Raw genomic sequence first — 15,447 nt, 5'->3', positions numbered from 1 at the left:
AATGCGGATTTTTCATGCGGAGTATTTTGCTTATGTACCAGCCACTGTGGAAGGTGACCTGTAAGACTCCTCGTACTGATATATTACAAGACATTAGACACAAAAGACGTGTGTTTGACGAAACGTGATTATATTTTGAAGAACAGACGAAAGAAAAGCTGCCGATGTGCGTCTGATTTGATATGTGTGCACATTGAGCTCTGCTATTAAAGAGTGCAATGAAAGTGCTTCTCCAACACACGCACATTCATAGAGTTCTGGGCCTCGTTTCCCAATAACTATTGATCTTAGCTGTTAAGAGCATTTTCTTTGAGCGATTTTATGAACGTTTGTTATTTTTTTATGTGTGCACAGGATGTGAATTAACACCCGCCACACTCCAAATGCGACGAGGCTGAATCCAGTTCGCGAGCTCCTCATTCAAATGTATTTCATGTGCGAGTAATTTTGCTTATCTACCCGCAACAGGCGGGTGGCCTGTAAGATGTCTCGTTGCGACACATGACAAGAAATGCTGTTAGTCAAAAAGACATGCGTTTGAAGAAACACACTTTATTATATTTTTAAAAACAGACAAAAGAAAAGCTGTCAATGCTTGTGTCTGATTCGCTGTTTGTTCAGAGGCGTGCAGCACGGGCCTGTCTCGTGGAAAACAAAAGAGTTATCACTCCTTTTTCTCTGTTTCATTCATCTGAAAACTTTTTGCAAGAGTAATGTTGTTTATGAGAATGCGTGAGGTGCTGTGAGTTTAGTTTGTTTTATTTCCACAGAGCAGTTCGCTCATACACGTTGTGAACGCAACTCTGCAGTTTCAGTAATATATACAGGTATCTTTGTATTAAAGAAACAAAGACGAAAGTGATTACATCATAAAGTAATACAAGACATGTTCACCTTGAAACTAAAATTAAGTTCTATTTGATATTTTTTTAGGCAGCATTAACTGTATTACCAAAGCACAATACAAACACATTCGATAAGAACACACATTTGGCAGCATTTTTTATTTTTTTTGGAACACAAGGGAATTTATTAGGCTTTATTATTCTGATTATTATTATCTTTACATTTATAATTGTCTTTAGTTCTTAATCTGTAGGCTATTAGTAATTTTTCACCTGGTGTCATTGACACTTACGTGATAGCAAATGGGGCTGCTGCAGACGGTAAATGTTTGGATTTGGGGAGGTGGTTATATATAAGATTTTTTAATCACTTTGTTATTTTAATTGCTTTTTTTCCCGTTTAGTTTAAAGTGCAATTTGAATTTAGAAATGTCTTTTGTTTAAGTTTTTCGTGTTTCAATAAATTAATGTAATTTTTAAAACAAAATCAATAAAGCAAAAATATTCACCGACCCTTGGCAGGGGGGTTGACCATATAATCGAGTATCACAATATTTTAAAGGCAATTATCGTTAAAATATTTTTTACATATTGCCCAGCCCAAAAGGGAAGTTAAATTTTTCATGAACAATTGTAAAATGAAGTAATTTTATGGAGACCCGCACAAACACGTGTACTCATTTCCATATTGCAACATGTTACCTATTCATTTTTGCATATTTGTTTGTTTTTTTGTTTTTGAGTAGTCTATGGGCATAATACAAATTTTATTTTATTGAAAAACTTTGTTTTTGAAAATAGTAAATTATTAGTTTGCGCTATGGCTCCTTTTATATATATATATACACTACCAGTCAAAAGTTTGAAACACTTGAATGAAATGTTTCTCATGTTCTTAAAAATTGTTTGATCTGAAGGCGTATGCTTAAATGTTTGAAATTAGTTTTGTAGACAAAAATATAATTGTGCCACCATATTAATTTATTTCATTATAAATCTAAAATGTAATTAAAAAAAAAAAAAAGTTTTTGAAATGGATGACCAAATACCTTGGACCAAATAATAAAGAAAAGCAGCTAAAAAGTGGCCAGCATATAGATGGGAACCCAGGGTGATACCTTAAGAAGTTGGTTGAGAAAATGTCAAGAGTACATTTCTGAAAATTCTAGGCAAAGGGTGACTACTTTGAAGATGCTAAAATAAAACACAATTTTGATTTATTTTGGATTTTGTTTAGTCACAACATAATCCCCATAGTTCCAATTTATGTTATTCCATAGTTTTAATGACTTTACTGTTATTCTAAAATGTGAAAAAAAAACAAAACAATTATAATAAAGAATGAGTAAGTGTTTCAAAACTTTTGACCGGTAGTGTGTGTGTGTGTGTGTGTGTGTATATGTATGTATGTGTATATATATATATATATATATATATATATATATAAGCATCAACATTTATTTCTCTCTTTACCTTTACAGTACATTAGAAATCAAAAACATATTTTACATCTCTGCAATTCTGTTTAATGTGGCTTTGATGAATTTACAGTAGATTACATAAATTGTCATGGAACAAAATGCAAAAGAAGCCTGTTTGGTACAGAACAAACAAGATCTCTGCCTCAGCATGCAACTTGCTGAAGTGCCGTCCAGGTGCCTAGTTCCTCAAGCTTGGAGCAAAGGAGTGAATCCAACTCCTGCAAGGTAAGCGCATCCTCCACTTTAGAAGAGGCCCTGACACCTCGCCTGATTCTACAGATCCCAGGGTTCCTTCCTGCTTTCCTCTGGGCTCCACCCCCTGCTGTTCCACCAACCAGAGGCTTCTTGGGCTTCCTGGCAACACCCAGTTCAGGGAATTCAACAAAGCGCTTTACCTTTTTTTTTGGCATACAATAGCCTGAGAGCCATCTCGCCGGTTAAGAGGCACCTCAAAAATTGTTTCCAAATGTCCATCAGGAGGTTTACTGAAGTTTTTGTTTGTGTAGATTCCCTCCAAGCTAAAATCCTTCTTCTTTATTCTGATGACTTTAGGAAGGCCCATAGGGGTGAGATTATTCTGAGGCTTTGGAATTTTTTACGCATACGAATAGAGAACACTTTCCCAGATGACCTTCCTTGATTTCTGTCTTGATTTCAGAGTCTGATAATGCTTTTTCCTTTGGGATGGCTGTAGATAAGTGTTGAAGGTCAAACTTTGATCTCTCTTGTTCATCCATTGCTTCCTCACACTCCCTCTGAAGAATCCCATTGTCTCCATCCAAAGAACTTTGTGAAAATGCACTGCAGAGTGATGACACAGAGGCAGAAGGAGTCTCGGGACTGGGAGTGACAACGTAAAAGGGGAGGCAATGGCATAAGCGCTGCTAGTGCTGGTGTCGCTAGCATGACTACGCCATTGGCTTGAGCTTTTAGACAAGAAGGCTAGAGGACTTGACAAAAAACAAGAGGCAAGGGTCGTGAGAGAGATTGAGGGAGAGTAAGGTGAAGAGGGACCACTCTGGTGGCCACCACTTGTAGCTGGGTACACCTCTTTACGGAGACAAAGAGGGGCAATTTCTTGCTCTATCTCCACACTACAGACAGTGTGCTGGCGAGTATGCTTGGACGGAGAGTGAAAATGGGTGGAAAGTGGTATGGGTGAGCTCTTTTTGGGTGGTGAGGTAGTACTGTTGTCATGTGTGTGGGACAGGGGTAAACAAGAGTCACTGAATAATAGGGAAGGGATTTCAGGGCAGGAGTAGCTGTGCAGGAGACGGCTGTAGCCACTACCTGATGACGATACTACCGGAATGGCTTCCACAGTCTTTTCTTGGGTCTCTGCCTAATCTTCACTTGCAATAAAACCTTTCCTTTTTCCAGCAAAAATATGTTTTTTTACTTTGTCTGTTCAGAATCTTTGTAGGTCTTCTTAGCCTTCTTTCTGGCAGCAATGGAACTGTTGAATCAGGCTGCACTGGTGGTGACATAAGTACCCCTGGAGACAGAAATGACTCCTGCTCCTCAGTTGCAATAATATTCCTTTGAGTTTCATCGCAAAACTGGTTGTTCTGAAGTATTGTTCTTTTGCAGGTTTACTGGGTCCTGTTGGATCAACTACTGAAGTCGTACTGTAGTCCTCAAATTTATGCTTGAGTGGACGAAGATTCCTCTTTTGGAAAGCTGCACCTCTTGCACTTTTAAGAAAATGCTGTCTTGTCTTTCGAGATTCGACACTCTTCTCAAAGGTCTCTTGTGCCTGCATGGGGTGCTGCAATCCTGAAGGCTCTAATGGTCTGGAATCTCCATAATTGCAATCATACATGGTATTCAAATTGTTGCAGCCAAGCTCTTGTCAACTGAGACATTTGTTGAAGGATTTTGGAAGGATGTAGTATCAGTGGTATCAGCTTCATTGCCAGAGGTCAGAAACAACCCACATTTAAAAAAAATTATTTTACTTTTGACTGTCTTTTCCGGACTTATTTGTTTAACCTCTGTGGAGTCACTGCTATGAGCAAGAGTGCTATGGCTCTTTCGAAAAAAATGCATCAACCAAAAATTTAAAAATTGGCTCCTCAGTGAAAAAAGGTTCCCGACCCCTGTTCTATAGCATTCCCTAGCTACGGCTGCGGTCATTTTAGACCCTGTTTACAGCTGGTATTGGCCTAAGTTGTGATTTGGAGTGATTGGAATTATTTAAAGCAATAGTTTAAACTGTTCAACACCGGTTACATATGGCTTTACGAGGAAATTACTTCAGATCTGAAAATTTGAAAAAGTGAATACACATACAAGTACGAGAACTCCACAGATCTTCTTCACTGTGTCTGATATCAAAATGCAGGGACACAGATGAGAAGCACACACTCAAGACTCAGCTGACACAGGTACTCCACTAAATTAACAGAGAATTGTGCTCGAAACGTGGCATTTGTTCTTAGATTTCATTTCAACTGCATCTGGGAGAAACAGTGCGGCAATTTTTTTTTTTTAACACTATGTAACACAATTTTTGTTCCTGGGTAGTAAGTGTTATTTCCTAATTGCTTATGCCTCAAAAGTATAGAAAATGGCTATTATTCCTCACAAACTTTGCTTTTGTGACCAGGACAGTGATATTTTGAAATGTACCTATTTCCAATGAGAAAACGGGCAAATTTTGTCTTTTCGTACACATGAAGTCAGAAAAAACAACATATGAATCCAAATTAACATGTATTTATTGTAAAGTAATACAAAAATAACTACAAAAGATTTAGAAGTGAGTAGTTTTTCGAGATTAACGATTATACTGTAAATCACTTTCATGAATCAGCCCCCAAATGTAGTCTCCCATCATGTTTTCTTTATACTGTCTTTGGTAGCGGCATTCAAAGTCCATTATATCCTGGTGGAAGCGCTTGCCTTGCTCCTCCGAGTACGCTCCCATGTTCTCCTTGAATTGATCAAGATGAGCATCAAGGATATGGACTTTGAGGGACATCCTACAGCCCATTGTGCCGTAGTTCTTCACCAGAGTCTCAACCAGCTCCACATAGTTTTCGGCCTTGTGATTGCCCAGGAAGCCCCGAACCACTGCGACAAAGCTGTTCCAAGCCGCTTTCTCCTTACTAGTGAGCTTCTTGGGGAATTCATTGCACTCCAGGATCTTCTTTATCTGTGGTCCGACGAAGACACCGGCTTTGACCTTTGCCTCAGACAGCTTAGGGAAGAAGTCTTGAAGGTACTTGAAGGCTGCCGACTCCTTATCTAGAGCTCTGACAAATTGTGTCATAAGGCCCAATTTGATGTGCAGTGGTGGCATCAGCACCTTCCGGGGGTCCACCAGTGACTCTCACTTGACATTGTTCCTCCCCACAGAGAACTCGGTCCGCTGTGGCCAGTCCCGCATGTGGTAGTGCGCGTTGATGTCTGCTGTCCCAAAGGCAAAGATAGCAGGGAATCTTGGTAAAACCGCCTTAGAGACCCATCAGGAATGCCACCATTTTTAAGTGTCTTATGACCTCCCAGCCGTACTCATCATACTTCAAGGCGTCCAGCAAGGTCTTGATGCTGTTGTAATCCTCTTTGAAATGCACCGAGTGAGCCAGGGGAAGAGACGGGTAATTGTTACCATTATGGAGCAGCACGGCTTTGAGGCTCCTGGATGAGCTGTCAATGAAGAGGCACCACTCATTCTGGTTACAGGCGATTCCAATTGCCTCAAACAGACTGGTCACATTGTGGCAGAAGCAGAGCCCATCTTGATAGGTGAAGAAGCAGGAAAAAGGTTGGTGATGCTTCCTCTGATCTGCGACTTGCACACTTTCATCCAACAAGTTCCACTGCTTGAGCCTAGATGTCAAAAGCTCGGCACTGGACTTGGTGAGACCAAGATCTCTAATCAAGTCATGAGGTCTTTTTGGTTGGGGTAGTATGGGTTTCTCTCCTCAGCTCCACCTCTGAAATTGTCATCTGGATCTACAACATCTTCCTCGCTCTCTGACTTGCTGCTCTCTTCTAAAGACGGCTGCTCTCTCTCCGGAGGAGTGGATACGGGGAGCTCATGGCAGTGGGGCCCTGGGGCGATGGATGAAGGAAGGTCCGGATACGTGATAGCAGGTGCATTCTTGCCAGACCGACGTTTGGAAGGGTCCACCATGCAGAAGTAGCAATTGCTTGAGTGGTCAGTGGGTTCCTGCCAAATTCTTGGGATAGCAAACTTCATGGCTCTCTTTTCCCCTCTGTACCATCCTACAAAAATACATTTATTTCACCCATGACTAATGTGTAAGAAATTCTCGCAACATTTTTGATATATGATATATTTTTTCAATAACATTAAAAATTGTAAAACATTTTAAGATTAAAAACTTTTACAATTTAAAAATTTGTAACACATTTTATAACATACAATTCCAAGCAACAATTGTCCATCTTACCTTCCAGAGTTTTTTTGCAGTGCTCGCAGTTGAAATGAGGTGCCCAGGGTTTGCCTTGATCCCTGACAGGCATGCCGAAATACAGGTGCATCTCAATAAATTAGAATGTCGTGGAAAAGTTCATTTATTTCAGTAATTCAACTCAAATTGTGAAACTCGTGTATTAAATAAATTCAATGCACACAGACTGAAGTAGTTTAAGTCTCTGGTTCTTTTAATTGTGATGATTTTGGCTCACATTTAACAAAAACCCACCAATTCACTATCTCAACAAATTAGAATACATCATAAGACCAATAAAAAAAACATTTTTAGTGAATTGTTGGCCTTCTGGAAAGTATGTTCATTTACTGTATATGTACTCAATACTTGGTAGGGGCTCCTTTTGCTTTAATTACTGCCTCAATTCGGCGTGGCATGGAGGTGATCAGTCTGTGGCACTGCTGAGGTGGTATGGAAGCCCAGGTTTCTTTGACAGTGGCCTTCAGCTCATCTGCATTTTTTGGTCTCATGTTCTCATTTTCCTCTTGACAATACCCCATAGATTGTCTATGGGGTTCAGGTCTGGTGAGTTTGCTGGCCAGTCAAGCACACCAACACCATGGTCATTTAACCAACTTTTGGTGCTTTTGGCAGTGTGGGCAGGTGCCAAATCCTGCTGGAAAATGAAATCAGCATCTTTAAAAAGCTGGTCAGCAGAAGGAAGCCTGAAGTGCTCCAAAATTTTTGGTAAACGGGTGCAGTGACTTTGGTTTTCAAAAAACACAATGGACCAACACCAGCAGATGACATTGCACCCCAAATCATCACAGACTGTGGAAACTTAACACTGGACTTCAAGCAACTTGGGCTATGAGCTTCTCCACCCTTCCTCCAGACTCTAGGACCTTGGTTTCCAAATGAAATACAAAACTTGCTCTCATCTGAAAAGAGGACTTTGGACCACTGGGCAACAGTCCAGTTCTTCTTCTCCTTAGCCCAGGTAAGACGCCTCTGACGTTGTCTGTGGTTCAGGAGTGGCTTAACAAGAGGAATACGACAACTGTAGCCAAATTCCTTGACATGTCTGTGTCTTGATGCCTTGACCCCAGCCTCAGTCCATTCCTTGTGAAGTTCACCCAAATTCTTGAATCGATTTTGCTTGACAATCATAAGGCTGCGGTTCTCTCGGTTGGTTGTGCATCTTTTCCTTCCACTCAACTTTCTGTTAACATGCTTGGATACAGCACACTGTGAACAGCCAGCTTATTTGGCAATGAATGTTTGTGGCTTACCCTCCTTGTGAAGGATGTCAATGATTGTCTTCTGGACAACTGTCAGATCAGCAGTCTTCCCCATGATTGTGTAGCCTAGTGAACCAAACTGAGAGACCATTTTGAAGGCTCAGGAAACCTTTGCAGGTGTTTTGAGTTGATTAGCTGATTGGCATGTCACCATATTCTAATTTTTTGAGATAGTGAATTGGTGGGTTTTTGTTAAATGTGAGCCAAAAACATCACAATTAAAAGAACCAGAGACTTAAACTACTTCAGTCTGTGTGCATTGAATTTATTTAATACACGAGTTTCACAATTTGAGTTGAATTACTGAAATAAATGAACTTTTCCACGACATTCTAATTTATTGAGATGCACCTGTATGCCTGGTAGGCTTCACACATCTTAGCAGACGCTTCCACAGAGTACCTTTTCACTCTTGTCTTGATAAATTGGCCTCAGACAGCAAAATGCGTCTGCCGGATGCTTGCAGCCTCTTGATGCCATCTCAGAAAAATGCAGATATGTATCCACTTAGGCATAACTAAACTGAACTGGTGGGCTTAAGGCCCCTGTATTTATACTATTATTAATATTACTGAAAGTTCTAGAAAGTTCTAGAAGTTACTCCGTTTACTCAGCACTGAATCTATCTGGAATGTTCTGGAAAATAGGTACATTTCAAAATATCACTGTCCTGGTCACAAAAGCAAAGTTTGTGGGGAATAATAGCCATTTTCTATACTTTTGAGGCATAAGCAATTAGGAAATAACACTTACTACCCAGGAACTCCCCCCAAAAAAGAAAAAATTTGTTACACAGTGTTATCATGCAGGAACACATTGACATAGTGATTGATGTATGTCATCATGAAATCAGAGACTCTCCCCTCGAAGTCCGAACACAAGCGATAACAGGAGATGCGTTTGAGTGACCAGGTTTAAACAGTGATGTGTCTCACCTGACCACATGTGATCGGATCACCCGAGACACATCTTAATCCCAAGTTTCCAACAAGGTCTTAATGAATACTCCAATATGCTTTGTTGAAGTAGTTTTGGCTGGAACTTGTTATGATGTCCTTACGGAAGTTACGCCCAAATATTGCGCGAAGCATCACGTGGAGTATGAAAAAGGTGGATACACTTAGGGACAACAATAAAACAGATTTTCATTAAGCAGAGTCTTTGGTGCCATTGTACCATAATTTATGCAGTTTTAATGGTTTTCAATAAGGGTCAGAAATTACCGAAAGGACAAAAGGAGGGAGCAGTTTCTTAAGAAAATAGGAGGATTAAGATAGTATGTGTAGTTTGGAGAGATCAGAAAGGAAGAGAGTGTTTGGGCGCCTGCACATATAGGTTAGTCACCAAGCCAAGTGAAACAGATAGACTGAAGAGGCAAACAGTTGCCTTAACCAATAACAAGTACAATCTGCAGTGTTTTATTTTGCTATAAACATAATCACTTAAACATAGATACCTACTCTGTGTCACCCTGACCTGATTGTGCCTGAAAAGGATTAGTTTAGGCTCAGGGTATGTTTTTGTTTCATTCTCTGTGAGTTGATAACACTCAGACTATCGTGCAGTGTCTTTCTAAAAGGGAATTGCATCATATTGACCTTATTGTACAAGACCAGTGCAGATGTGCCACTTTTTTCTTTGTGGTATTAAAAGTCAAGTGTTAATTTTAGACATTATTCTACATACAAACATTAATTTGAAGAATCGAGTACATTTAATATTAGGACTGCACAGTTGTGGGGATATCTCAAATAAAAAATAATCACAATATTTAGATAGATGAACATGCCGGCTGAATAAACCAGTCTATGCTGCAATGATTTCCAGTTAGCCTTGACATCTAAAGTAATTTTGGACTTGTTAACTGAGCATTTTCAGGACCTATTTACACTTGCATCATTTGTCTTTATCAATTGGATTTCTATCTGATTGGAAATGCACATTTCATATTTATGCTTGGCTACATAAATCTGTCTCCACAAAACTGATATACAGTTGAAGTCAGAAGTTTACATATACTTAGGTTGAAGTCATTAAAACAAATTTTTTAACCATTCCACAGATTAAATATTAGCAAACTATGGTTTTGGCAAGTCGTTTAGGACATCTACTTTGTGCATGACACAAGTAATTTTTCCAACAATTGTTTACGGACAGATTGTTTCACTTTTAATTGACCATCACAATTCCAATGGATCAGAAGTTTACATACACGAAGTTAACTGTGCCTTTTAAGCAGCTTGGAAATTCCAGAAAATGATGTCAAACCTTTAGACAATTAGCCAATTAGCTTCTAATAAGAAGTGTACTGAATTGGAGGTGTACCTGTGGATGTATTTTAAGGCCTACCTTCAAAATCAGTGCCTCTTTGCGTGACATCATGGGAAAATCAAAATAAATCTGCCAAGATCTCAGAAAAAAATTGTGGACCTTCACAAGTCTGGTTCATCCTTGGGAGCAATTTCCAAATGCCTGAAGGTACCATGTTCATCTGTACAAACAATAGTACGCAAGTATAAACACCATGGGACCACACAGCCATCATACCGCTCAGGAAGGAGACGCATTCTGTCTCCTAGAGATGAACGTAGTTTGGTGCAAAAGTGCAAATCAATCCCAGAACAACAGAAAAGGACCTTGTGAAGATGCTGGAGGAAATAGATAGACAAGTATCTATATCCACAGTAAAATGAGTCCTATATCGACATAACCTGAAAGGCTGCTCAGCAAGGAAGAAGCCACTGCTCCAAAACTGCCATAAAAATGCCAGACTACAGTTTGCAAATGCACATAGGGACAAAGATCTTACTTTTTGGGGAAACGTCCTCTGGTCTGATGAAACAAAAATTGAACTGTTTGGCCATAATGACCATCTTTATGTTTGGAGGAAAAAGGGTGAGGCTTGCAAGCCGAAGACACCATCCCAACCGTGAAGCATGGGGGTGGCAGCATCATGTTGTGGGGGTGCTTTGCTGCAGGAGGGACTGGTGTACTTCACAAAATAGATGGCATCATGAGGAAGGAAAATTATGTGGATATATTGAAGCAACATCTCAAGACATCAGCCAAGAAGTTAAAGCTCGGTCACAAATGGGTCTTCCAAGTGGACAATGACCCCAAGCATACCTCCAAAGCTGTGTCAAAATGGCTTAAGGACAACAAAGTCAAGGTATTGGAGTGGCCATCACAAAGCCCTAACCTCAATCCGATAGAGAATTTGTGGGCAGAACTAAAAATGTGTTTGCAAGCAAGGAGGCCTACAAACCTGACTCAGTTACACCAGTTCTGTCTGGAGGAATTGGCCAAAATGCCAGCAACTTATTGTGAGAAGCTTTTGGAAGGCTACCCAAAATGTTTGACCCAAGTTAAACAATTTAAAGGCAATGCTACCAAATACTAACAAATTGTATGTAAATTTCTGATCCACTGGGAATTTGATAAAAGAATAAAAGCTGAAATAAATAATTATCTCTACTATTATTCTGATATTTCACATTCTAAAAATAAAGTAGTGATCCTAACTGACCAAAGACGGAATGTTTTCTACAGTTAAATGTAAGAAATTGTGAAAAACTGAGTTTAAATGTATTTGGCTAAGGTGTATGTAAACTTCTGACTTAAACTGTATACTGTAAATCCGATTTACTATACATGAAGAGACCATGTGAAAATATCCCCTCAATAGTCACCAATTACATATGTTATTTTATTCCAGTAACGTAAGTTTTGGGAAAGACTTTTGAATTTTTCCAAATGTACAGAAGACCTATGTGTGTTCAGTAAAACAGCTAGTTTGGAAATCTCATGATTTTTGGATTGAGTCGGGCAAATTACCATTATTCACTCTAGACCTTTAGCACCCAATGTGTAGCAAAGGTATTGCTTGTCCAGTGTGTTGTTGAGTATTACTGCTGAAGTCAAAGTTGTGGAAATCATCATTACTCTCACAATGTTGTGAAATGTGGGATCTGTCTGGGTGTCTCAACACAGTCTGAAGCCATGACTCCAGTGCTCTCCCCTCTCCTCTCTGTTTCCTCTGGCTGTGCTCTGCGGTTTTTCAGGATGATTCTTTGACAAAATTCCTATTTTTAATTTCAGGCACAGAGTCAGCAGCAAGGTCAGCAGATATAGGACTAGGGGAGATTAGTAAGATTAGTATTGTAACATTCAATGAGGAGAAAGGAGGAAGCTGGGACCGGGTTGAGAGAGCACATAGACATTTATTGTCAAAGAATTTTCAGTGTTCCTCAATAAGACTTTTCAGCCGTACATTCATCATATGCGCTGCTTTTCAGCACCCGCACTTCTGACATGCACAAACAGTTTCCTGTATCTCTCTCTCCCATCTGCCGCTGTCTCTTCTCCTTAAGTAATCCTGCCGCCCCTCGCTGGAATGCGAGACCAGTGTGGCACGCAGGTGAAAGTCATTTGCCACTTATCTTCCTGGCCTCGCTCTGCCCAGACGCCGCCGGCTCCGCCCTGCTCACCACATACCCCCATCGCCGAACTCAGGTTGGGGATTTCTCCAGCCTGTGACCTACCCCCCCCCCCCATTTTTAAGGAGGGAGCATCGACGGGTCACACTGGTCTCCGGATCGGACCTGTGCATGCCTGGGAGGGGGAACAGGGCGAAAGAGATGAGAAAGCGAAGGGTGGGGGGATAAAAAAGGGAGAGAGGAAGCAGAGAGGGGAGAGAGAGAGGAGCCATCGAGTGGTCCTCGGCCCTCTGTCCTGCTTCCGTCCGCGACACAGGGTGATGGCACTGGACCCCTTAGCCATTCCTTCCGGTTGCCGGTTGAAATGGGGCTCCAGCGCCACCGGATCGAATGCTCCATCGGCATCGCGACCCCCTGTCAGCGGCGAGGACTCCTTGGACGGCGCATCCTTCCTGGGTTTCGGCACCAGTGTAACACTCAGTGAGGGGAAAGGAGGAAGCTGGGACCGGGTTGACAAAGCACATAGACATTTGTTGTCAAAGACTTTTCAGCATTCCACAGTAAGAATTTTCAGCCAAACATTCAACATATGCGCTGCTTTTCAGAACCTGTGCTTCTGACACGCAGACCAACACAGACAGCTTCACACAGTGGCAGATGGGAGAGAGAGATGTCTCTTCTCCTTAAGTACTCCCGCCGCCCCTCGCTGGAACGTGAGACTGGTGTGGCACGCAGGTGAAAGTCATTCGCCACTTATCTTCCCAGCCTCGCTCTGTCCAGACGCCGCTGGGCTCCGCCCTGCTCACCACAAGTATGTAGTCTGATGTATTCTCCTGCTCTTCATGTGAGAAGTCTGTATTTCTCAAACCAGACATGCACTGGGGGGACACACACCCTCAACCAAACACTAGTCCCAAAGCCAGTTAGTTTGCAAACCAAGACACCATTTAAAGTACCACAGTCTCTCTCTCAGTGATTGTTGACAGTTTGACAGCCTCAGGGCTTCAGCGGATAAAATGATAATATTCTCCACAGAATCAAGAGGATTAGAGGGAGAATCCAAGTCGTTTTTGGTTTTTAGAGTGACTTCATAAATTTGCCTAAAGCAAGTGTCTTTCCCAAGCTTTGTGCAAACAAATGTTTCAGGCAGTTTCCATCACAGGTGAAAAACAAACTTGTCATTAACAATTCTTGGGTATGCCTTAAGGTTAAGGAAGATCTTCGAATCAGCTAAATGTTTAATTATATCAACAGCTGTTTGAACAGGTGTCTGTGCAAACAAGTGGTGAAGTTCATTGTGATTTCTCAATACCTATAATCATTAGGCCATATCAGAAATGTATGACAAGCAATCACTAATGATCAGCTGTTGATGATGATATAGTGTTGATGAAATATGACAGTTTACTTTTAATTGTTTATATTGTAATACATTGTAGATTATTGTAGGAGTGCACATTTTAGTTCCCTTATCTGTTTCTTTGAGCTGTTGGAAGCAGTGAAGAGCAAACATTTCCCGAGTCACACAGAGTCCCCGATGTATTTCAGCCTATAATGTTATAAGTTCCGCACTATGAATCAAATCTTTTTTCATTTTTTTCCCGTCCTGGTTATTGGTATTTTGGTTACACCAAAAACTGCATGTGGAATTTAAATCAATTTGGACTCTTGTAGCCTCTGTCTGGCCCTCCCCATCACAGGAAGGAAAGACTAAGAACATTTAATGTAGGCTACCTATTTTAAAAACTATTGGCAGTTTAATTGCTTTTCTTTCAAAACATTATCGTATCAACAAAATCCAATATTGGTCGACCTCTAATTTGTATTTATTTATATAATGGTACATAAACCAATTTCAATGTGATATATCTGTGGAAAACATGTCTGGAGTATTTTAAACTTGCATATATTCTACTCTGTTTTACTTATAAGCAGTGTTAAGGCCATGTTGAATGTGTGCCCCTGCCTGTTGAAGTAAGAGTCTATGATACATAGGGCTGCCCCCTAATAGTCGACCAAACAATAGTCGATTAGAAGAGTCTTGGTCGACCTAGTTTTGATTGGTCGGTTGGTCGCAGAAAAAAAAAAAACTCCACAGGAAGTGGTGAAGTCACGCAGTCAGTGACGGACAGACATGATCGTTTACAGGGCTGATTCATGCAGTAATGAATTTTGTTCACGTTCAAACCGACTAACACCGTGGTATTACCACTGGTTGGACGCTAGGTGGTACTATGGGGTAATTTTCGTTAAGCAGGGTTAGGGTTAAGCCTACACAATAAAGCAAGACACCTTGATTTCAAACTTTGAACTTTTATTTTTTATTTATTTTAACTAAAAATTCTAATGAAACTGGAAAAAAATTAAGTGCAATTAAAATGTGTGTTGTTCAACTTTTTGAAAGTTGAACAACTTTACAACAGTTGTGAAGGGCAAAATCTCTCTGGCAGAGAAACTATTTCATCTGTGCATTCTCTACCGGTTGGGTATTTCGTTGTCCAGGAAAATACATACAACGTGTGTGAATAAATTAGTTTTGTTCCCTCCTTTATATATATTTTGTTCCCTTTATCTATATATATTACAATATCCAAGTATATCGGCAACCCCCAGGCTGAGTGATCGGTGAATATTCTTGCTTTAGTGATTTTGCATTGAAAATTAATTTATTTAAAAAACGAAAAACTTCAAATCAAATACATTTCTAAATTCAAATTGCACTCCAAACGAAACAAAAAGCAATTAAAATAATGAAGTGATCAAAAAATAATATATATATATATATATATATAAAAGTAATCACGTTCAAAAGCAAAAACAAATATAAATGTAAAAATAATAATTATAATGATGATAATAATCACTGAAATATAAATCATGGTTCGAGGTGAGCGTGTTTTTGTATTATTTTATGTTTTAATCACAGATGAATAGGCTGCAGAGTTGTGGTCACAATGAACCGCTCTGTGCAAATAAAGCTC

Source organism: Myxocyprinus asiaticus, chromosome 28 (assembly GCF_019703515.2).
Source record: "Myxocyprinus asiaticus isolate MX2 ecotype Aquarium Trade chromosome 28, UBuf_Myxa_2, whole genome shotgun sequence".
Taxonomy (NCBI): Eukaryota; Metazoa; Chordata; class Actinopteri; order Cypriniformes; family Catostomidae; genus Myxocyprinus; species Myxocyprinus asiaticus.
The sequence above is the reverse complement of the archived record's forward strand: the minus strand, read 5'-3'. Positions refer to the sequence as shown.